This window comes from Triticum urartu, chromosome 5 (genome assembly GCF_003073215.2).
Source record: "Triticum urartu cultivar G1812 chromosome 5, Tu2.1, whole genome shotgun sequence".
Taxonomy (NCBI): domain Eukaryota; kingdom Viridiplantae; phylum Streptophyta; class Magnoliopsida; order Poales; family Poaceae; genus Triticum; species Triticum urartu.
The window spans coordinates 65,843,452-65,867,511 of NC_053026.1; positions in this window are offsets into that span (position 1 = coordinate 65,843,452).

Sequence of the window (24,060 nt, forward strand, 5' to 3'; positions counted from 1 at the left end):
TACTCCCTCCGAATCTTTTTAGTTCGCATATAAGATTTGTCTAAAGTCAGGCCTCTTAAAGTTTGACCAAATTTATAGAACAAAATATGAACATTCACAATATGAAATAAATATCAGTACATGTGGCATGACTTAAATTTTCATATTGTATAACTTTAGCATGCTATATGTTGATATTTTTTTCATATAAATAAGGTCAAACTTTATGAAGTTTGACTTCAGGCAATTCTTATATGCAGAGTAAAAAGGACCGGAGGGAGTATTGAACATGCCTTTCCATTTGATTTAACAATGGCACTGTTTGGATACAATAGCTTAGCTAGAGGTTATAGTTAGTTTATAGCTCATGACAGTTAAAAGGGAGAGAGAGAGAGAGAGAGATTGGTGGAATAGTTGATTGTATTGCTTGAGCCTCGTGTTCATATATATAGGAGTACATGGTCATCTTGGAGAGTACAGGTCAAGGTAGAATAAATCCTATGCTATCCTACGTTTCCTAAATAACAATGATCCTCAACAATGACTAACCCTGAACTAACTCTAGCCAAAGAGGTGTTTGGATGCTAGTGTTAGATTGACAATAAATGCACTAGCAGAACTAGCCCCAATCAGCACCTCTTGGGTGGGATAGTTGTTTTGGGTGGGTTTGACGCAAGTAGCTCAAACTAGCCCTCATATTTGGATACTTTAGGGCTATTTGAGCCCAAACTAACTCTAACCCATGGATCCAAATAGGGACAATAACTAGTGTACTTAGACATGCACAATACAAGTTTGAATGACTATGTTTGCTTGTTTTTAAACATTAGGCATGTCGGTAATAGCACACCTTTCCACTTATTTTTTTAAAATATTAGGTTTTTAACAATTTGGTCTTGCACATGTAGGTCCTGCTGTCGGAGGTTTTGATGTTGGGAATCGTCGCATGGAAAACAAAAAAAATATGTGCACACACAACGATCTATCCATGGAGATGCATAGCAACGAGGGGGAGAGTGTGTCTATGTACCCTCGTAGACCGTAAGCGGAAGCGTTTATCAACGCGGTTGATGTATTCGTACACCTTCACGATCCGTCCCGATCAAGTACCGAACGTACGGCACCTTCGCGCTCAGCACACATTCAGCTCGATGACGTCCTCGCCTTCTTGATCCAGCAAGAGGGGTGAAGTAGTAGATGAGTTCCGGCAGCACGACGGCGTGGTGACGGTTGGTGATGAAGAGCAATCTCCGCAGGGCTTCACCAAGCATTACAGAAACTAGATGGAGGATAAACTAGAGGGGACGGGGTTGCCAGCACATGGCTTGGTGAATCTTGATGTCTCTTGGGTGCTAGCCCTGCCCCTCTATTTATATGTTGAACCTTGGGGTCGAAACTTGGAGTAAAAGCCACCTCGAAGTCGGTTTTACCCGCAAGGAAGAATCCTTCTCGGACTTCCAAGACTAGACGCCACAGTCCTTGGCGTCTGGCCCAGACGCCAGGGTCTCCTGCATTTGGCCCCCTCGCCTCCGCAAGACTCCTTTTGCACCTACCTAAAGCCCCGCGGGCTTTACCCCTTGGCCGAACCATATCATCCTATATATCAATCTTCACCTCCGGACCATTCCGGAGCTCCTTGTCATGTCTGTGATCTCATCCGGGACTCCGGACAACATTCGGTCACCAACATACATAACTCATATAGTACTATATCGTCAACGAACGTTAAGCGTGTGGACCCTACGGGTTCGAGAACTATGTAGACATGACCGAGATGAAGGAAATATGCCATAGAGGCAATAATAAAGTTATTATTTATATTTCCTTATATCATGATAAATGTTTTTTATTCATGCTAGAATTGTATTAACCGGAAACTTAGTACATGTGTGAATACATAGACAAACAGAGTGTCCCTAGTATGCCTCTACTTGACTAGCTTGTTAATCAAAGATGGTAAAGTTTCCTAGCCATGGACATGTGTTGTCATTTGATGAACGGGATCACATCATTAGAGAATGATGTGATGGACAAGACCCATCCGTTAGCTTAGCATAATGATCGTTTAGTTTTATTGCTATTGCTTTCTTCATGACTTATACATGTTCTTCTGACTATGAGATTATGCGACTCCTGAATACCAGAGGAACACCTTGTGTGCTATCAAACATCACAACATAACTGGGTGATTATAAAGATGCTCTACAGGCGTATAGCTTGACGCATTTTCCGTGGATAAGATGGCAGTGCTCCAGCTCACTAAAGAATGGGACGACGGTGGTCCGCCGGCAAGCTTGTTCTGATCCTGGACGCAGTACATTGGAATCCTAAAGCACCACCACGAACGTTACCGTGCGTGCACCTGCGGTGTGGCAAGGCACCACCCTGTTGCGCCAGCAGCCAACTCCGGCGTGTCAGCTTAGTTATCCTCATCAAGCCACAACCTTGATGTCTAGCTTCCCAACTGGTAGACGTTTCCCTTTCCCCCAGATCAATGAAGAAGGGAGAAGTCAGTTGATTCCTTCAAAGAGCCGAAAGCGAAGCGCTATGCCGGGGCGAGGGGACGGGAAAAGAAACTGCTTCAAAGAAAGATATTGGGGTTCCCAATTCTTCTCCACGCCCAACGAGATGCGCCAACCTCGGGATACTTTACTCCTAACCCCACGGCGGTTTCGAGACAGAGCTTAACCTGAGTCTCGGTTAAGAATGGTGATGATCTACGTTTCACACGACACATGATTTCATGGATAGTTTCATTCGAGATCATGATGGAGGACATAGCTTACGATCATTGGCTTTGACCATAACACTATGCATTTGATTAGGACATTACACAATGATTTGAACACTTTGTCGCATCTCTTCTATATGGATACAATAACCATAATAGCGATCTCCTCTGGTACCTACTGGTACTCAAGATTCGATTGGTCATGAACATCGTAAGGTGCTGCTCTTCACGAATCCCAGCATACCTCAGGTTGGGACCGAAGGTGTTTGTTGGATTGGCATAGATCGAGATTAGTATTTGTCACTCTGTGTATCGGAGAAGTATCTCTGGGCCCTCTCGGTAATGCTCATCACTATAAGCCTTGCAAGCAATGTGACTAATGAGTTAGTTGTGGGATGATGCATTACAGAACGAGTAAAGAGACGTGCCGGTAACAAGATTGAACTAGGTATGATGATACGGACGATCGAATCTCGGGCAAGTAACATACCGATGACAAAGGGAACAACGTATGTTGTTATGCGGTTTGACCGATAAAGATCTTCGTAGAATATGTAGGAGCCAATATGAGCATCCAGGTTCCGTTATTGGTTATTGACCGGAGATGTGTCTCGGTCATGTCTACATAGTTCTCGAACCCGTAGGGTCTGCACGCTTAACGTTTGATGACAATTTGTATTATGAGTTATGTGATTCGATGACTGAAGATTGTTTGGAGTCCCGTATGAGATCACGGACATGATGAGGTGTCTCGAAATAGTCGAGACATAAAGATTAATATATTTGAAGGCTATGTTTGGACACCAAAATAGTTTCAGAAAGGTTCGGACATTTTCCGGAGTACTGGGTGTTACGGGACCCCCCCCCGGGGGAGTTAATGGGCCTTCATGGGCCCTAGTGGAGAGAGGAGGCGGCGGCCAGGTGCAGGCGCGCGCCCCCCAAGCCCAAACCGAATTGGACTAGGGTTGGGGGGGCCTTTCCTTCTTCTCCTCCACCTCTTTCCCCTTCCCCCTTCTCCGGAAAGGAAAGGAGGGTGCCGAATCCTACTTGGACCTGGAGTCCAAGTAGGACTCCCCCCTTGGCGCCCCCCTGGGCCGACCACCTCTCCTCCCCCCTTTTATACGTGGGAAGGGGGCACCCCAAAGGCACACCAAGTCTTCTCTTAGCCGTGTGTGGTGCCCCCCTCCACAGTTAGACACCTTGGTCATATCATCTAGTGCTTAGGCGAAGCCCTACGCTGGTAACTTCATCATCACCGTCGCCACGCCATCGTGCTGACGGAACTCTCCCTCGTCCTCAACTAGATCAAGAGCTCGAGGGATGTCATCAAGCTGAACATGTGCTGAACGCGGAGGTGCCGTACGTTCGGTGCTTGGATCGGTTGGATCACGAAGACGTTCGACTACATCAAACGCGTTACTAAACGCTTCCGCTTTCGGTCTATGAGGGTACGTAGACACACTCTCCCCGTCTCGTTGCTATGCATCTCCTAGATAGATCTTGCGTGATCGTAGGTAATTTTTTTGAAATGCTACGTTCCCCAACAATGGTGTCAAAACCAGGTCTATGCATAGATGTTATATGCACGAGTAGAACACAAAGAGTTGTGGGCGATAATAGTCACACTGCTTACTAGCAACGTCTTACTTTGATCCATCGGTATTGTTGGATGAAGCAGCCTGGACCGACATTACATGACCGCGTTCATGAGACTGGTTCTACCGACGAGCTTCGCACACAAGTGGCTAGCGGGTGTTTGTTTCTCCAACTTTAGTTGAATCGAGTTTGACTACGCCCGGTCCTTGTTGAAGGTTAAAATAGCACACTTGGCGAAAAATCATTGTGGTTTTGATGCGTAGGTAAGAACGGTTCTTGCTAGAAGCTCGTAGCAGAAACTTGCAACAACAAAGTAGAGGACGTCTAACTTGTTTTTGCAGGGCTTGTTGTGATGTGATCTGGTCAAGACATCATGAGATATAAATTGTTGTATGAGATGATCATGTTTTGTAGAAGTTATCAGCAACTGGCAGGAGCCTTATGGTTGTCGCTTTATTGTATGAAATGCAATCGCCATGTAATTTCTTTACTTTATCACTAAGCGGTAGCGATAGAGAAGCAATAGTTGGCGAGATGACAATGATGCTACGATGGAGATCAAGGTTTCAAGCCGGTGACGATGGTGATCATGACGGTGCTTTGGAGATGGATATCAAAGGCACAAGATGATGATGGCCATATCATATCACTTATTTTGATTGCATGTGATGTTTATCTTTTATGCATCTTGATACGTCTCCAACGTATCTATAATTTTTGATTGCTCCATGCTATTATATTATCTATTTTGGATGTCAATGGGATTTATTTTACACTTTTGTATCATTTTTGGGACTAACCTACTAATCGGAGGCCCAGCCCAAATTGTTGTTTTTGCCTATTTTAGGGTTTCAAAGAAAAGGAATATCAACCGGAGTCCAAACGGAATGAAACCTTCGAGAATGTGATTTTCTCAACAAATGTGACCCAGGAGACTTGGAGTGGCCGTCAAGAAACAAGGGAGGAAGGCACGAGGCAGGGGACACGCCCTCCACCCTCGTGGGCCCTCTGTTGCTCCACCGATGTACTTCTTCCTCCTATATATATATCCACGTACCCCCCCCCCAACATCTAGGAGCACCACGAAAACCTAATTCCACCACCGCAACATTCTGTACTCAAGAGATCCCATCTCGGGGCCTTTTCCGGAGCTCCGCCGGAGGGGGCATTGATCACGGAGGGCCTCTACATCAACTCCATGGCCTCTCCGGTGATGTGTGAGTAGTTTACTTCAGACCTACGGGTCCATAGTTATTAGCTAGATGGCTTCTTCTCTCTCTTTGGATCTCAATACAAAGTTCTCCTCGATCTTCTTGCAGATCTATTCGATTTAATCTTCTTTTGTAGTGTGTTTGTCGAGATCCGATGAATTGTGGGTTTATGATCCAGATTATCTATGAACAATATTTGATTCTCCTCTGAATTCTTTTATGTATGATTGGTTTATCTTTGCAAGTCTCTTCAAATTATCAGTTTGGTTTGGCCTACTAGATTGATCTTTCTTGCAATGGGAGAAGTGCTTAGCTTTGGGTTCAATCTTGCGGTGCTCGATCCCAGTGACAGAAAGGGAACCAACATGTATTGTATTGTTGCCATCGAGGATAAAAAAGATGGGGTTTATATCATATTGCATGGGTTTATCCCTCTACATCATGTCATCTTCCATAAAGCATTACTATGTTCTTATGAACTTAATACTCTAGATGCATGCTGGATAGCGGTCGATGTGTGGAGTAATAGTAGTAGATGCAGAATCGTTTCGGTCTACTTGTCACGGACATGATTCCTATATACATGATCATACCTATATATTCTCATAACTATGCTCAATTCTATCAATTGCTCGACAGTAATTCATTTACCCACCGTAATACTTATGCTCTTGAAAGAAGCCACTAGTGAAACCTATGGCCCCCGGGTCTATCTTCCATCATATTAATCTTCCAACACTTATTTATTTCCTTTGCCGTTTATTTTACTTTGCATCTTTATTTATCTTTATCATAAAAATACCAAAAATATTATCTTATCATATCTATCAGATCTCACTCTCGTAAGTGAACGTGAAGGGCTTGACAACCCCTTTATCGCATTGGTTGCGAGGTTCTTATTTGTTTGTGTAGGTGCGTGGGACTTGAGCGTGATCTCCTACTGGATTGAAACCTTGGTTCTCAAAAGCTGAGGGAAATACTTATGCTACTTTGTTGCATCACCCTTTCCTCTTCAAGGGAAAACCAACGCAGTGCTCAAGAGGTAGAAAGAAGGATTTCTGGCACCATTGTCGGGGATATTCGCACCAAGTCAAGTCAAGACATACCAAGTACCCATCACAAATTCTTATCCCTTGCATTACATTATTTGCCATTTGCCTCTCGTTCTCCTCTCCCCCACTTCACCCTTGCCATTTCATTCGCCCTCTCTCTCCGTTCCCCTTCTCTTTTTCTATTTGCCTCTTTTGCCCGTTTCTTGTTTGCTTGTGTGTTGGATTGCTTGCTTGTCACGATGGCTCAAGATAATACTAAATTGTGTGACTTTGCCAATACCAACAACAATGATTTTCTTAGCACTCTGATTGCTCCTCTTACCGATGCTGAATCTTGTGAAATTAATGCTCCTTTGTTGAATCTTGTCATGAAAGATCAATTCACCGGTCTTCCTAGTGAATATGCCACTACCCATCTAAATAACATTATTGATTTGTGTGATATGCAAAAGAAGAAAGATGTGGATAATGATATTGTTAAATTGAAGCTATTTCCGTTTTTTCTTAGAGATCATGCTAAAGCTTGGTTTTTGTATTTGCCTAAAAATAGTATTGATTCATGGAATAAGTGCAAAGACGCTTTTATCTCTAAGTATTTCCCTCCCGCTAAGATCATCTCTCTTAGAAACAATATTATGAATTTTAAGCAACTTGATCAAGAACATGTTGCACAATCTTGGGAGAGGATGAAATTAATGATACGTAATTTCCCTACACATGGTTTGAATCTTTGGATGATTATACAAAACTTTAATGCCGGATTGAATTTTGCTTCTAGAAATCTTTTAGATTCGGCCGTGGGAGGTACTTTTATGGAAATCACTTTAGGAGAAGCTAATAAACTCCTAAATAATATTATGGTTAATTATTCTCAATGGCACACTGAAAGATCTACTAATAAAAAAGTGCATGCGATAGAAGAAATTAATGTTTTGAGTGGAAAGATGGATGAACTTATGAAATTGATTGCTAATAAGAGTGCTCCTACTGATCCTAATGATATGCCTTTGTCTACTTTGATTGAGAATAATAATGAATCTATGGATGTGAATTTTGTTGGTAGGAACAATTTTGGTAATAACACGTATAGAGGTAATTTTAATTCTAGGTTGTTTCCTAGTAATTCCTCTAATAATTTATTACTTCGCAAAAGAGTTTCAATGCTTTGATTGAAGAAAAATTGCTTAAGATTGATGAGTTGGCTAGGAACGTTGATAGAATTTCTCTTGATGTTGATTCCTTGAAACTTAGATCTATTCCACCTAAGCATGATATCAATGAGTCTCTCAAAGCCATGAGAATTTCCATTGATGAGTGCAAAGAAAGAACCGCTAGGATGCGTGCCAAGAAAGATTGCTTTGTTAAAGCATGTTCTTATAGTTTTGATGATAATAAAGATGAAGTTCTAAAAGTTATTGATGTTTCTCCTATTAAATCTTTCTTTTGCAATATGAATCTTGATAATGATGGGGCTGAAGATGAGCCACCTTTACCTAGAAGGCGTTCCAAAAATTCGGAGTCTTTAGATCTTGATGCTATAATTGTTAAATGTGGGATTGAAGAGGTCAAAACTTTAAATATCAATGAACCCACTATTTTAGATTTAACGGAATTTAATTCTGATAATTGCTCTTTGATAGATTGTATTTCTTGTTGCAATCCGTGCTAAATTATCCTCATGCTTATAGTCAAAATAAAGCTTTTACTAAACATATCGTTGATGGTTTGATGCAATCTTATGAAGAAAAACTTGAGTTGGAAGTTTCTATCCCTAGAAAACTTTATGATGAGTGGGAACCTACAATAAAAATTAAAATTAAAGATCATGAGTGCTATGCTTTGTGTGATTTGGGTGCTAGTGTTTCCACGATTCCAAAAACTTTGTGTGATTTGCTAGGTTTCCGTGATTTTGATGATTGTTCTTTAAACTTGCACCTTGCGGATTCCACTATTAAGAAACCTATGGGAAGAATTAATGATGTTCTTATTGTTGCAAATGGGAACTATGTGCCCGTAGATTTCATTGTTCTTGATATAGATTGCAATCCTTCATGTCCTATTATTCTTGGTAGACCTTTCCTTAAAACGATTGGTGCAATTATTGATATGAAGGAAGGGAATATTAGATTCCAATTTCCATTAAGGAAAGGCATGGAAAACTTCCCTAGAAATAAAATTAAATTACCATATGAATCTATTATGAGAGCCACTTATGGATTGCCTACCAAAGATGGCAATACCTAGATCTATCTTCGCTTTTATGCCTACCTAGGGGCGTTAAACGATAGCGCTTGTTGGGAGGCAACCCAATTTTATTTTTATTACTTGCTTTTTGCTCCTGTTTAGTAATAAATAATTTATCTAGCCTCTGTTTTGGTTGTGTTTTTTGTGTTTAATTAGTGTTTGTGCCAAGTAGAACCGTTGGGAAGACTTGGGGAAAGTCTTTTTGATCTTGCTGTAGAAAACAGAAACTTTAGCGTTCACGAGAATTTCTGCCATTTTTATTTGGAAAGTGATATTTAGTTAATTATTTTTGCAGATGATTAATAGATAAATTCCTCACGTCCACCAATTTATTTTAGAATTGTTGGGGTTCCATAACTTGCGTTAGCTACAGATTACTACAGACTGTTCTGTTTTTGACAGATTCTGTTTTTCTTGTGTTGCTTGCTTATTTTGATGAATCTATGGCTAGTAAAAGAGTTTATAAACCATAGAGAAGTTGGAATACAGTAGTTTTAACACAAATATAAATAAAGAATGAGTTCATTACAGTATCTTGAAGTGGTTTTTTGTTTTCTTTTGCTAAAGGAGCTCACGAGATTTTCTATTTTGAGTTTTGTGTTGTGAAGTTTTCAAGTTTTTGGTAAAGATTTGATGGGTTATGGAACAAGAAGTGGAAAGATCCTAAGCTTGGGGATTCCCATGGCACCCCAAGGTAAAATTCAAGGACACCAAAAATCCTAAGCTTGGGGATGCCCCGGAAGGCATCCCCTCTTTCATCTTCGTCTATCGGTAACTTTACTTGGAGCTATATTTTTATTCACCACATGATATGTGTTTTGCTTGGAGCGTCTTGTATGATTTGGGTCTTTGATTTTTAGTTTACCACATTCACCCTTTCTGTACACACCTTTTGAGAGAGACTCACATGAATTGAAATTTATTAGAATACTCCATGTGCTTCACTTATCTCTTTTGAGCTATATAGCTTTTGCTCTAGTGCTTCACTTATATCTTTTAGAGCACGGTGGTGGATTTGTTTTATAGAAACTATTGTTCTCTCATGCTTCACTTATATTATTTTGAGAGTCCTTTAGAACAACATGGCAATAATAAAAACTTTCATATAAGTGCATTGAATACTATGAGAAGTTTGATACTTGATAATTGTTTTGAGATATGGAGATGGTGATATTAGAGTCATGCTAGTTGAGTAGTTGTGAATTTGAGAAATACTTGTGTTGAATTTTGTGATTCCCGTAGCATGCACGTATGGTGAACCGTTATCTGATAAAGTCGAAGCATGATTTATTTATTGATTGTCTTCCTTATGAGTGGTGGTCGGGGACGAGCGATGGACTTTTCCTACCAATCTATCCCCCTAGGAGCATGCGTGTAATACTTTGTTTCGGTAACTAATAGATTTTTGCAATAAGTATGTGAGTTCTTTATGACTAATGTTGAGTCCATGGATTATACGCACTCTCACCCTTCCACCATTGCTAGCCTCTCTAATATCGTGCAACTTTGGCCGGTACCATAAACCCACCATATGCCTTCCTCAAAACAGCCACCATACCTACCTATTATGGCATTTCCATAGCCATTCCGAGATATATTGCCATGCAACTTTCCACCGTTTCGTTATTATGACACGCTTCATCATTGCCATATTGCTTGCATGATCATGTAGTTGACATCGTATTTGTGGCAAAGCCATCGTTCATAATTCTTCATACATGCCACTCATGCATCATTGCACATCCCGGTACACCGCCGGAGGCATTCACATAGAGTCATATTTTGTTCTAAGTATTGAGTTGTAATTCTTGAGTTGTAAGTAAATAAAGTGTGATGATCATCATTATTAGAGCATTGTCCCAAGTGAGGAAAGGATGATGGAGACTATGAATCCCCCACAAGTCGGGATGAGACTCTGGACGAAAAATAAATAAAAAATAAAAGAGTCCAAAAAGAAAAAGGAAAGAAAGAAGGCCCAAATAAAAAAAGAGAAAAATAGAGAAGGGACAATGTTACTATCCTTTTTCCACACTTGTGCTTCAAAGTAGCACCATGTTCTTCATAAAGAGAGTCTCCTATGATATCACTTTCATATACTAGTGGGAATTTTTCATTATAGAACTTGGCTTGTATATTCCAATGATGGGCTTCCTCAAAATGCCCTAGGTCTTCATGAGCAAGCAAGTTGGATGCACACCCACTTAGTTTCTTTTGTTGAGCTTTCATATACTTATAGCTCTAGTGCATCCGTTGCATGGCAATCCCTACTCACTCACATTGATATCTATTAATGGGCATCTCCATAGCCCGTTGATACACCTAGTTGATGTGAGACTATCTTCTCCTTTTTGTCTTCTCCACAACCACCATTCTATTCCACCATAGTGCTATATCCATGGCTCACGCTCATATATTGCATGAAGATTGAAAAAGTTTGAGAACATCAAAAGTATGAAACAATTGCTTGGCTTGTCATCGGGGTTGTGCATGATGTAAATATTTTGTGTGGTGATGATAGAGCATAGCCAGACTATATGATTTTGTAGGGATAACTTTCTTTGGCCATGTTATTTTGAGAAGACATAACTGCTTAGTTAGTATGCTTGAAGTATTATTATTTTTATGTCAATATTAAACTTTTATCTTGAATCTTTCGGATCTAAACATTCATGCCACAATAAAGAAAAATTACATTGAGAAATATGTTAGAAAGCATTCCACATCAAAAATTCTTCTTTTATCATTTACCTACTCGAGGACGAGCAGGAATTAAGCTTGGGGATGCTTGATACGTCTCCAATGTATCTATAATTTTTGATTGCTCCATGCTATTATATTATCTATTTTGGATGTCAATGGACTTTATTTTACACTTTTATCATTTTTGGGACTAACCTACTAATCGAAGGCCCAACCCAAATTGTTGTTTTCTTGCCTATTTTAGGGTTTCGAAGAAAAGGAATATCAAACGGAGTCCAAACGGAATGAAACCTTCGGAAACATGATTTTCTCAACAAACATGACCCAGGAGAGTTGGAGTGGCCGTCAAGAAACAAGTTAGGAAGGCACGAGGCAGGGGGCGCGCCTACCCCCCTGGGCGTGCCCTCCACCCTCGTGGGCCCTCCATTGCTCCACCAACTTACTTCTTCCTCCTATATATATCCATGATACGTCTCCAACGTATCTATATTTTTTTATTGTTCCATGCTATTATATTATCAACCTTGGATGTTTTATATGCTATTTTATATGATTTTTGGGACTAACCTATTAACCCGGAGCCCAGTGCCAGTTTCTGTTTTTTCCTTGTTTTAGAACATCGCAGAAAAGGCAAATCAAACGGAGTCCAATTGACCTGAAACTTCACGGAACCCATTTTTGGATCAAAAGAAGCCCAGGAGACTTAGAGTGCACGTCAGGGGATCAACGAGGAGGCCACGAGGCAGGGGGGCGCGCCCACCCCCTCTGGGCGCGCCCTCCATCCTCGTGGGCCCCTCGTGGCTCCCCTGACATACTTCTTCTGCCTATATATCTCCATATACCCTAAAAACATCTAAGAACACAATAGATCGGGAGTTCCGCCGCCAGAAGACTCCGTAGCCACCGAAAGCCAATCTAGACCCATTCCGGCACCCTGCCGGAGGGGGGGAATCCCTCTCTGGTGGCCATCTTCATCATCCCGGTGCTCTCCATGACGAGGAGGGAGTAGTTCTCCCTCGGGGTTGAGGGTATGTACCAGTAGCTATGTGTTTGATCTCTCTATCTCTCTCTCGTGTTCTTGAGGTGGTACGATCTTGATGTATCGCGAGCTTTGCTATTATATTTGGATTCTATGATGTTTATTCCCCCCTCTACTCTCTTGTAATGGATTGAGTTCCCCTTTGAAGTTATCTTATCGGATTGAGTCTTTAAAGATTTGAGAACACTTGATGTATGTCTTGTCGTGCGTATCTGTGGTAACAGGATATCACGTGATTCACTTGATGTATGTTTTGGTGATCAACTTGCGGGTTCCGCCCATGAACCTATGCATAGGGGTTGGCACATGTTTTCGTCATGATTCTCCGGTAGAAACTTTGGGGCACTCTTTGAGGTTCTATGTGTTGGTTGAATAGATGAATTTGAGATTGTGTGATGCATATCGTATAATCATACCCATGGATACTTGAGGTGACATTGGAGTATCTAGGTGACATTAGGGTTTTGGTTGATTTGTGTCTTAAGGTGTTATTCTAGTACGTACTCTAGGGCTGTTTGTGACACTAATAGGAATAGCCCAACAGATTGATTGGAAAGAATAAATTTGAGGTGGTTTCGTACCCTACCATAATCTCTTCGTTCGTTCTCCGCTATTAGTGACTTTGGAGTGACTCTTTGTTGCATGTTGAGGGATAGTTATGTGATCCAATTATGGTATTATTGTTGAGGGAACTTGCACTAGTGAAAGTATGAACCCTAGGACTTGTTTCTACGCATTGCAATACTGTTTACGCTCACTTTTATCATTAGTTACCTTGCTGTTTTTATATTTTCAGATTACCAAAACCTTTATCTACCATCCATATACCACTTGTATCACCATCTCTTCGCCGAACTAGTGCACCTATACAATTTACCATTGTATTGGGTGTGTTGGGGACACAAGAGACTCTTTGTTATTTGGTTGCAGGGTTGCTTGAGAGAGACCATCTTCATCCTACGCCTCCTACGGATTGATAAACCTTAGGTCATCCACTTGAGGGAAATTTTCTACTATCCTACAAACCTCTGCACTTGGAGGCCCAACAACGTCTACAAGAAGAAGGTTGTGTAGTAGACATCAAGCTCTTTTCTGGCACCATTGCCGGGGAGGTGAGTGCTTGAAGGTATATCTTTAGATCTTGCAATCGAGTCTTTTATTTTCTTGTTTTAGCACTATTTTAGTTTATAAAAGAAAACTATAAAAAATGGAATTGAGTTTACCTCATATGCTTCATCTTTTTAATATCTTTCATGAGTATGATGGAAAGGAAAATTGTGCTCAAATACTAGAAGAAGAATTACATAGAATGCTTGGCATAAAATATGTGAATGATGAGCATGATTGCAATGTTGTTAGTACGAATTCTTTGAATATCCATGATACTAATGATGATTGCACTAGTTATGATGAAAATGTCTCCTATAAACATGTCAATTTTTGTGGAGTACATCGGGTTTGTAAGTACACACCAAATAGGGAAGATAGATATTCCAAGAGGCATAAGTACTTAGAAACTAAATTGTTGCAAGAAAGGCTAGATGAATGTGCTGAAAATTTAAATTATCTTGGCCATACTTGTGAGCTTTGCAATGAACATGATCATTTCACTACCCAATGCAAATTGTTTCATGATCGTATCGTGTCCAAAAATTGTGATGACTTGATTTCCCTTGCACATCATAATAAACTTAGTTTGCTCTTGGGTTATGAAGAAATGAAACGTATAACTAAGGATATTCCAAAATTTGCCCTTGATAGAGTTCTTCATTTTGATCTAGAAGAAATTTATATGTATTGTGCGGTGAATTGTATTGAAAATCCTTATATTGCCAACTACATAAAGAAAAGAAAACAAATAGAAGATGAAGAGAATACTAATGAAAGGGAAGAGACTTCCCAATATCCTCCTATTATTTCTTATGATGAATCAGGTAACGAGGAGGAGCCTCCTATTCAATGAATCTCATTAATAAGGAGCTCCAAAAAGAGGATTGAACCCACACATGATGTGGTGAAGAAGAAGAAAAGAAAAAGGAAGAGAGGTAAAAAGATATCTCTCCCAAATAGTGCTGCTCCTATTACTATTGTGCCTCATGAAAATATAATTGTGGAAGATAATGATACTTCTTATGATCTTGAAAATCTTTTTGGCACTTGCTTGGAAGAATATGATAATTGCTATACTATTGGTGCTATCCATACTATTAATGATGAGAGTGATTATGCTTATGATATGAAAAGGCCCAAGCTTGGGGATGCTATGTTTGATGAAGATGATGCTTTTGAGAATATATTTGCTGCAATTAATGTTTGTACCAAGCTTGGGGATGCTACGTTTAATGAATATGATATTTTTAGTCTCCCAAGTTTTGATATGAAAATTTATAATGATGATAGCATGCCTCCTATTTATGATGATTATTGTGATGATATTGATGCTATAAAAAGTAGTGATTATATTTATAAAACTTGTCATGATTATGATTACCCGTTCTCTAAACATTACTCTTTTAATGTGGAAACAATTTATTGTATTCAAGTCTCTTATGATACTCCCACTATTCCGAATGAGAAGAATTTTGCTTATGTGGAGAGTAGTAAATTTTCTATGCTTGTTGATCATGAAAGAATGCTTTAGGAGATGGTTATATTGTTGAATTCATTCATGATGCTACTGAAAATTATTATGAGGGAGGAACATATGCTTGTAGGAATTGCAATAATATCAAGTTTCCTCTCTATGTGCTTAAAATTTTGAAGTTATGCTTGTTTTACCTTCCTATGCAAGTTGATACTTGTTCCCACAAGTTGTTTGCTCACAAAATCCATATGCATAGGAAGAGAGTTATACTTAAATGTGCTAGTAATATTCTTCATGATACTCTCTTTATATTTCAATTCCTATCCTTTATGTGAGCATCATAGAAATCATCATGCCTAGCTAGGGGCGTTAAACGTTAGCGCTTGTTGGGAGGCAACCCAATTTTATTTTTGTTCCTTGATTTTTGCTCCTGTTTAGTAATAAATAATTTATCTATCCTCTGTTTAGATGTGGTTTTATGTTTTAATTAGTGTTTGTGCCAAGTAGAACCTTTGGGAAGACTTGGGTGAAGTCTTTGCGATCATGCTGTAAAAAACAGAAACTTTAGCACTCACGAGAATTGCTGCCATTTTTTATTGGAGAGTGGTATATAGTTAATTCTTTTTGCAGATGATTAATAGATAAATTAATCACGTCCAGAAATTTATTTTATAATTTTATAAGTTCCAGAAGTATACTTTTGATCCAGATTACTACAGACTGTTCTGTTTTTGACAGATTTTGTTTCCGATGTGTTGTTTGCTTATTTTAATGAATCTATGAGTAGTATCGGAGGGTATGAACCATACATAAGTTGGAATACAGTAGATATTACACCAATATGAATTTACAATGAGTTCACAACAGTACCTAAGTGGTGATTTATTTTCTTATACTAACGGAGCTTACGAGTTTTCTGTTAAGTTTTGTGTTGTGAAGTTTTCAAGTTTTGGGTAAAGATTAGATGGACTATGGAATAAGGAGTGGCAAGAGCCTAAGCTTGGGGATGCCCAAGGAAACCCAAGGTAATATTCAAGGACAACCAAGAGCTTATGCTTGGCGATGCCCCAAAAGGCATCCCCTCTTTTGTCTGCGTTCATCGGCAACTTTACTTGGAGCTATATTTTTATTTACCACATGATATGTGTTTTGTTTGGAGCGTCAATTTATTTTGTTACGATTTGCTTGCTGTTTGAATAAAATACCAAGATCTGAAATTCTTAAATGTTAGAGAGTCTTCATATATTTGCATAATAGTTCAACTACTCATTGATCTTCACTTATATCTTTTGGAGTAGTTTGTCATTTGCTCTAGTGCTTCACTTATATCTTTTAGAGCACGGTGGTGGTTTTATTTTGTAGAAATAGATGAACTCTCATGATTAACTTATATTATTTTGAGAGTCTTTAGAACAGCATGGTAATTTGCTTTGGTTATGAAACTAGTCCTAATATGATGGGCATCCAAGAGGGATATAATAAAAACTTTCATATAAAGTGCATTGAATACTATGAGAAGTTTGATACTTGATGATTGTTTTGAGATATGAGGATGGTAAAATTAGAGTCCTTCTAGTTGAGTAGTTGTGAATTTGAGAAATACTTGTGTTGAAGTTTGTGATTCCCGTAGCATACACGTATGGTGAACCGTTATGTGATGAAGTCGGAGCATGATTTATTTATTGATTGTCTTCCTTATGAGTGGCGGTCGGGGATGAGCGATGGTCTTTTCCTACCAATCTATCCCCCTAGGAGCATGCGCATAGTACTTTGTTTTGATAACTAATAGATTTTTGCAATAAGTATGTGATTTCTTTATGACTAATATTGAGTCCATGGATTATACGCACTCTCACGCTTCCACCATTGATAGCCTCTCTAGTATCGCGCAACTTTCGCTGGTACCATACACCCACCATATACCTTCCTCAAAACAGCCACCATACCTACCTATCATGGAATTTCCATAGCCATTCCGAGATATATTGCCATGCAACTTTCCACCATCCCGTTTATTATGACACACTTCATCATTGTCATATTTCTTTGCATGATCATATAGTTGACGTCGTATTTGTGGCAAAGACACTATTCATAATTGTTCCATACATGTCACTCTTGAGTCATTGCACATCCCGGTACACCGTCGGAGGCATTCATATAGAGTCATATTTTGTTCTAAGTATCGAGTTGTAATTATTGATTTGTAAGTAAATAAAAGTGTGATGATCAACATTATTAGAGCATTGTCCCAGTGAGGAAAGGATGATGGAGACTATGATTCCCCCATAAGTCGGGATGAGACTCCGGACGAAAAAAAGAGAAAAAAATAAGAGGCCATAAAAAAGGCCCAAATAAAAAAATGAGAGAAAAAGAGAGAAGGGGCAATGCTACTATCCTTTTACCACATTTGCGCTTCAAAGTAGCACCATGATCTTCATGTTAGAGAGTCTCCTATGTTGTCATTTTCATATACTAGTGGGAATCTTTCATTATAGAACTTGGCTTGTATATTCCAATGATGGGCTTCCTCAAAATGCCCTAGGTCTTCGTGAGCAAGCAAGTTGGATGCACACCCACTAGTTTCTTTTGTTGACCTTTCATACACTTATAGCTCTAGTGCATCCGTTGCATGGAAATCCCTACTCACTCACATTGATATCTATTGATGGGCATCTCCAAAGCCCGTTGATACGCCTAGTTGATGTGAGACTATCTTCTCCTTTTTGTCTTCTCCACAACTACCATTCTATTCCACCTATAGTGCTATGTCCATGGCTCACGCTCATGTATTGCGTGAAGATTGAAAAAGTTTGAGAACATCAAAAGTATGAAACAATTGCTTGGCTTGTCATCAGGGTTGTGCATGATTTTAATATGTTGTGTGGTGAAGATGGAGCATAGCCAGACTATATGATTTTGTAGGGATAGCTTTCTTTGGCCATGTTATTTTGAAGAGACATAATTGCTTAGTTAGTATTCTTGAAGTATTATTATTTTTATGTCAATATTAAACTTTTGTCTTGAATCTTATGGATCTGAATATTATTACCACAATAAAAAGAATTACATAGATAAGTATGTTAGGTAGCATTCCACATCAAAAATTCTGTTTTTATCATGTTGGTTGCGAGGTTCTTATTTGTTTGTGTAGGTGCGTGGGACTTGAGCGTGATCTCCTACTGGATTGCTACCTTGGTTCTCAAAAACTGAGGGAAATATTTACGCTACTTTGCTGCATCACCCTTTCCTCTTCAAGGGAAAATCAACGCAGTGCTAAAGAGGTAGCACATCTTATTTTGCTTAGTACGACGGTAGCATTATAAGATGATCTCTCACTAAATTTCAAGGTATAAGTGTTCTCCCTGAGTATGCACTGTTGCTACAGTTCGTCGTGCCGAGACACCATGTGATGATCGGGTGTGATAAGCTCTACGTTCACATACAACGGGTGCAAGCTTGTTTTGCACACGCAGAATAATCGGGTTAAACTTGACAAGCCTAGCATATGCAGATATGGCCTCGGAAAACTGAGACCGAAAGGTCGAGCATTAATCATATACTAGATATGATCAACACAATGATGTTCACCATTGAAAACTACTCCATCTCACATGATGATCGGACATGGTTTAGTTGATTTGGATCACGTGATCATTTAGATGACTAGAGGGATGTCTATCTTGAAGGAAATATGCCCTAGAGGCAATAATAAAGTTATTATTTACTTCCTTATATCATGATAAATGTTTATTATTCATGCTAGAATTTTATTAACTGGAAACTTAGTACATGTGTGAATACATAGACAAACAGAGTGTCACTAGTATGCCTCTATTTGACTAGCTCATTGAATCAAAGATGGTTAAGTTTCCTAGCCATAGACATGAGTTGTCATTTGATTAACGGGATCACATCATTAGAGAATGATATAATTGACTTGACCATTCCGTTAGCTTAGCACGATGATAGTTTAGTTTGTTGCTACTGCTTTCTTCATGACTTATACATGTTCCTATGACTATGAGATTATGCAACTCCCAATTACCAGAGGAACAGTTTGTGTGGTACCAAACGTCACAACGTAACTGGGTGATTATAAAGGTGCTCTACAGGTGTCTCCAATGGTACTTGTTGAGTTGGCATAGATCAAGATTAGGATTTGTCACTCCGATTGTCGGGGAGGTATCTCTAGGCCCTCTCGGTAATGCACATCACTATAAGCCTTGCAAGCAATGCAACTAATGAGTTAGTTGCGGGATGATGCATTACATAACGAGTAAAGAGACTTGTCGGTAACGAGATTAAACTAGGTATTGAGATATCGACAATCGAATCTCGGGCAAGTAACATACCGATGACAAAGGGAACAACGTATGTTGTTATGCGGTTCGACCGATAAAGATCTTTGTAGAATATGTAGGAGCCAATATGGGTATCCAGGTTCCGCTATTGGCTATTGACCAGAGAAGTGTCTTGGTCATGTCTACATAGTTCTCGAACCCGTAGGGTCAGCACGCTTAACATTCGTTGACGATATAGTATTTATGAGTTATGTATGTTGGTAACCTAATGTTGTTCGGAGTTCTGGATAAGATCATGGACATTACGAGGAACTCCGGAATGGTCCGGAGATAAAGTTTGATGTATGGAATAATAGTGTTTGGTCTCCGGAAGGGTTCCGAAATTCACATGAAGGGGTTCCGGATGTTTCCCGAAATGTTTGGGTACGAGAACACTTTATTTGGGCCAAAGGGGAAAGCCCACAATGTTTTTGGAAAGCGCAAAAGGAAGTTTTGCGGAGTCCAGGGGCCAGACGCCAGGGTCCCTGGCGTCTGGCCCTGGAGTCCGAGAAGGACTCTTGCCTTTTAGGTGAAACCGACTTTGTGGAGGCTTTTACTCCACGTTTTGACCCCAAGGCTCAACATATGAATAGAGGGGTAGGGTTAGCACCCAAGACACATCAAGAAACACCAAGCCGTGTGTCGGCAACCCCGTCCCCTCTAGTTTATCCTCCGTAATAGTTTTCGTAGACTCGTAGTGCTTAGGCGAAGCCCTACGGAGATTGTTCTTCACCAACACCATCACCACGCCGTCGTGATGCTGGAACTCATCTACTACTTCGCCCCTCTTGCTGGATCAAGAAGGCGAGGACGTCATCGAGCTGAATGTGTGCTGAACGCGGAGGTGCCGTACGTTCGGTACTTGATCGGGACACATCGTGAAGGTGTACGACTACATCAACCGCGTCGATAAACACTTCCGCTTTCGGTCTACGAGGGTACGTAGACATAATCTCCCCTCTCGTTGCTATGCATCACCTTGATCTTGCGTGTGCGTAGGAAATTTTTGAAATTACTACGTTCCCCAATAGTGGCATCCGAGCCAGGTTTATGCGTAAATGTCATATGCACGAGTAGAACACAAAGGAGTTGTGGGCATGGGTATATACATATTGCTTGCCGTCACTAGTTGATTCTTGATTCTGCGACATTGTTAGATGAAGCGGCCCAGACCGACATTACGTGTACGCTTACGCGAGACTGGTTCTACCGACGTGCTTCGCACACAAGTGGCTAGTGGGTGTCTGTTTCTCCAGCTTTAGTTGAATCGGATTCAATGAACAGGGTTCTTTCTGAAGATCAAAAAGCAATCACTATACAGCGTTGTGGTTTTTGATGCGTAGGTAAGAACGGTTCTTGGTCAGCCTGTAGCAGCCACATAAAACTTGCAACAACAAAGTAGAGGACGTCTAACTTGTTTTTGCAGGGCATGTTGTGATGTGATATGGTCAAGGCATGATGCTATATTTTATTGTATGAGATGATCATGTTTTGTAACGGAGTTATCGGCAACTGGCAAGAGCCATCTGGTTGTCGCTTTATTGTATGCAATGCAATCGCCCTGTAATTGCTTCACTTTATCACTAAGCGGTAGCGATAGTCATAGAAGCAGTAGTTGGCGAGATGACAACGATGCTACGATGGAGATCAAGGTGTCGTGCCGGTGAAGATGGTGATCATGACGGTGCTTTGGAGATGGAGATCACAGGCACAAGATGATGATGGCCACATCATATCACTTATATTGATTGCATGTGATGTTTATCCTTTATGCATCTTATTCTGCTTGATTGACGGTAGCATTATAAGATGATCTCTCACTAAATTTCAAGGTACACGTGTTCTCCATGAGTATGCACCGTTGCCAAAGCTCGTCGTCCCGAGACACCACGTGATTCTCGGGTGTGATAAGATCTACGTTCACATACAACAGGTGCAAGCCAGTTTTGCACACGCAGAAATACTTGGGTTAAACTTGACGAGCCTAGCATATGCAGATATGGCCTCGGAACACTGAGACGGAAAGGTCGACATAGTGATGTTCACCATTGAAAACTACTCCATTTCACGTGATGATCAGTCATGGTTTAGTTGATTTGGATCACGTGATCACTTAGATGATTAGAGGGATGTCTGTCTAAGTGGGAGTTCTTAAGTAATATGATTAATTGAACTTTAATTTATCATGAACTTAGTCCTGATAGTATTTGCATATCTATGTTGTAGATCAATAGCTTGCGATGTAGCTCCCCATTTATTTTTGATACGTTCCTAGAGAAAATAAAGTTGAAAGATGTTAGTAGCAATGATGCGGATTGGATCCGTGATCTGAGGATTATCCTCATTGCTACATAGAAGAATTATGTCCTTGATGCACCGCTAGGTGACAGACCTATTGCAGGAGCAGATGCACACGTTATGAACATTTGACAGAACTCGGTATGATGACTACTTGATAGTTTAGTGCACCATGTTTTACGGCTTAGAACCGGGACGTCAAAAACGTTTTAAACACCACAGAGCATATAAGATGTTTCAAGATATGAAATTGGGATTTCAGACTCATGCCCGGGTCGAGAGGTATGAGACCTCTGACAAGTACTTTGCCTACAAGATGGAGGAGAATAGCTCAACCAGTGAGCATGTGCTCAGATTGTCTGAGTGCTACAATCACTTGAATCAAGTGGGAGTTAATCTTCCAGATAAGATAGTGATTGACAGAGTTCTCTAGTCACTATCTCCAAGTTACTAGAACTTCATGTTGAACTATAATATTGTTGGGGAACGTAGTAATTTCAAAAATTTCCTACGCACACACAGGATCATGGTGATGCATAGCAACAAGAGGGGAGAGTGTGTCCACGTACCCTCATAGACCGAAAGGGGAAGCGTTAGCACAACGCGGTTGATGTAGTCGTATGTCTTCACGATCCGACCGATCCAAGTACCGAACGTACGGCACCTCCGAGCTCAGCACACGTTCAGCTCGATGACGTCCCACAAACTCCGATCCAGCAGAGCTTCGAGGGAGAGTTCCGTCAGCACGATGGCGTGATGACGATGATGATGATGCTACCGACGCAGGGCTTCGCCTAAGCACCGCTACGATATGATCGAGGTGGATTATGGTGGAGGGGGGCACCACACACGGCTGGGAGAGATCAACAGATCAACTTGTATGTCTAGAGGTGCCCCCTGCCCCCGCATGACTCTAATATCACCATCTTTATATCACAAAACTATGGCAAGGAATCAAACATATCATATTCAGTGATCTACAAGTTTTATGTAGGATTTTATGACTAACCATGTGAATGACCAATTCCTGTCATCTCTCTAAATAGATATAAGTGAAGCAGGAGAGTTTAATTCTTTCTACAAAAGATATGCCCACGCTCTAACAAATATAAGTGAAGCAAAAGAGCATTCTACAAATGGCGGTTTTCTATGTAAAGAGAAACAGGCAATCCAAACTTCAAATGATATAAGTGAAGCACATGAAGCATTCTATAAAGCCATACTCAAAAGATATAAGTGAAGTGCAATGAGCATTCTATAAATCAACCAAGGATTGTCTCATACCAGCATGGTGCATGAAAGAAAAGTGAAAACTAAATGCAAAAGACGCTCCAAGTTTCCACATATCGCATGAACGAAATGAATCCGAAAACATACCGATACTTGTTGAAGAAACAGGGGATGCCTTCCGGGGCATCCCCAAGCTTAGACGCTTGAGTGTCCTTGAATATTTACTTGGGGTGCCTCGGGCATCCCCAATCTTGAGCTCTTGCCTCTCTTCCTTCTTCTCACATCAAGACCTTCTCGGTCATCGAACACTTCATCCACACAAAACTTCAACAGAAACCTCGGTAAGATCCGTTAGTATAATGAAGCAAATCACTACACTAATTACTGTTGCAAACCAATTGATATTTTGTTTTTGCATTGTGTCTACTGTAATATAACTTTTTCATGGCTTAATCCACTGATATGAATCGATAGTTTCATCAAAACAAGCAAACTATGCATCAAAGACAGAATATGTCTAAAACAGAACAGTCTGTAATAATATGAACATTCACCATACTTCTAACACTTGAAAATTCTACCAAAATTAGGAAAATAAACAATTTGTATAGGAAGACAGTGCAGAAAGAATCAGAACCATTTGACATTCCAGCAAAAAATGTAAAATCACGCACTACAGCCAAAGTTTCTGTCCTGCACCATACAAACCATCAAGCAAATGTAAGCATCCTAAAGGCAAACCTTGGCACATTATTTTTATAATACAAGGAATTGTACAAGGGGATAATTATTTTTATTGAAAAGTTTCTGTAATCAAGATTCACAAAGTTTCCGTGAGCATGAACAAAGTCCAAGGCTAGCTCCCACTTCAACAATGCTTGTCTTTCTCACTTTCGCTTTCCTTTTTGAAAAAGTTTTGGGTTCCCCTCTTTATTTTTGTTGTTTTTAAACTATATAAAAGCACTCAACAGAAATAATTGACTCTCTAAAACCTCCGGGTTGTCTCCCTGGCAGCGCTTTCTTTAAAGCCATTAAGCTAGCCATATAGTGCAC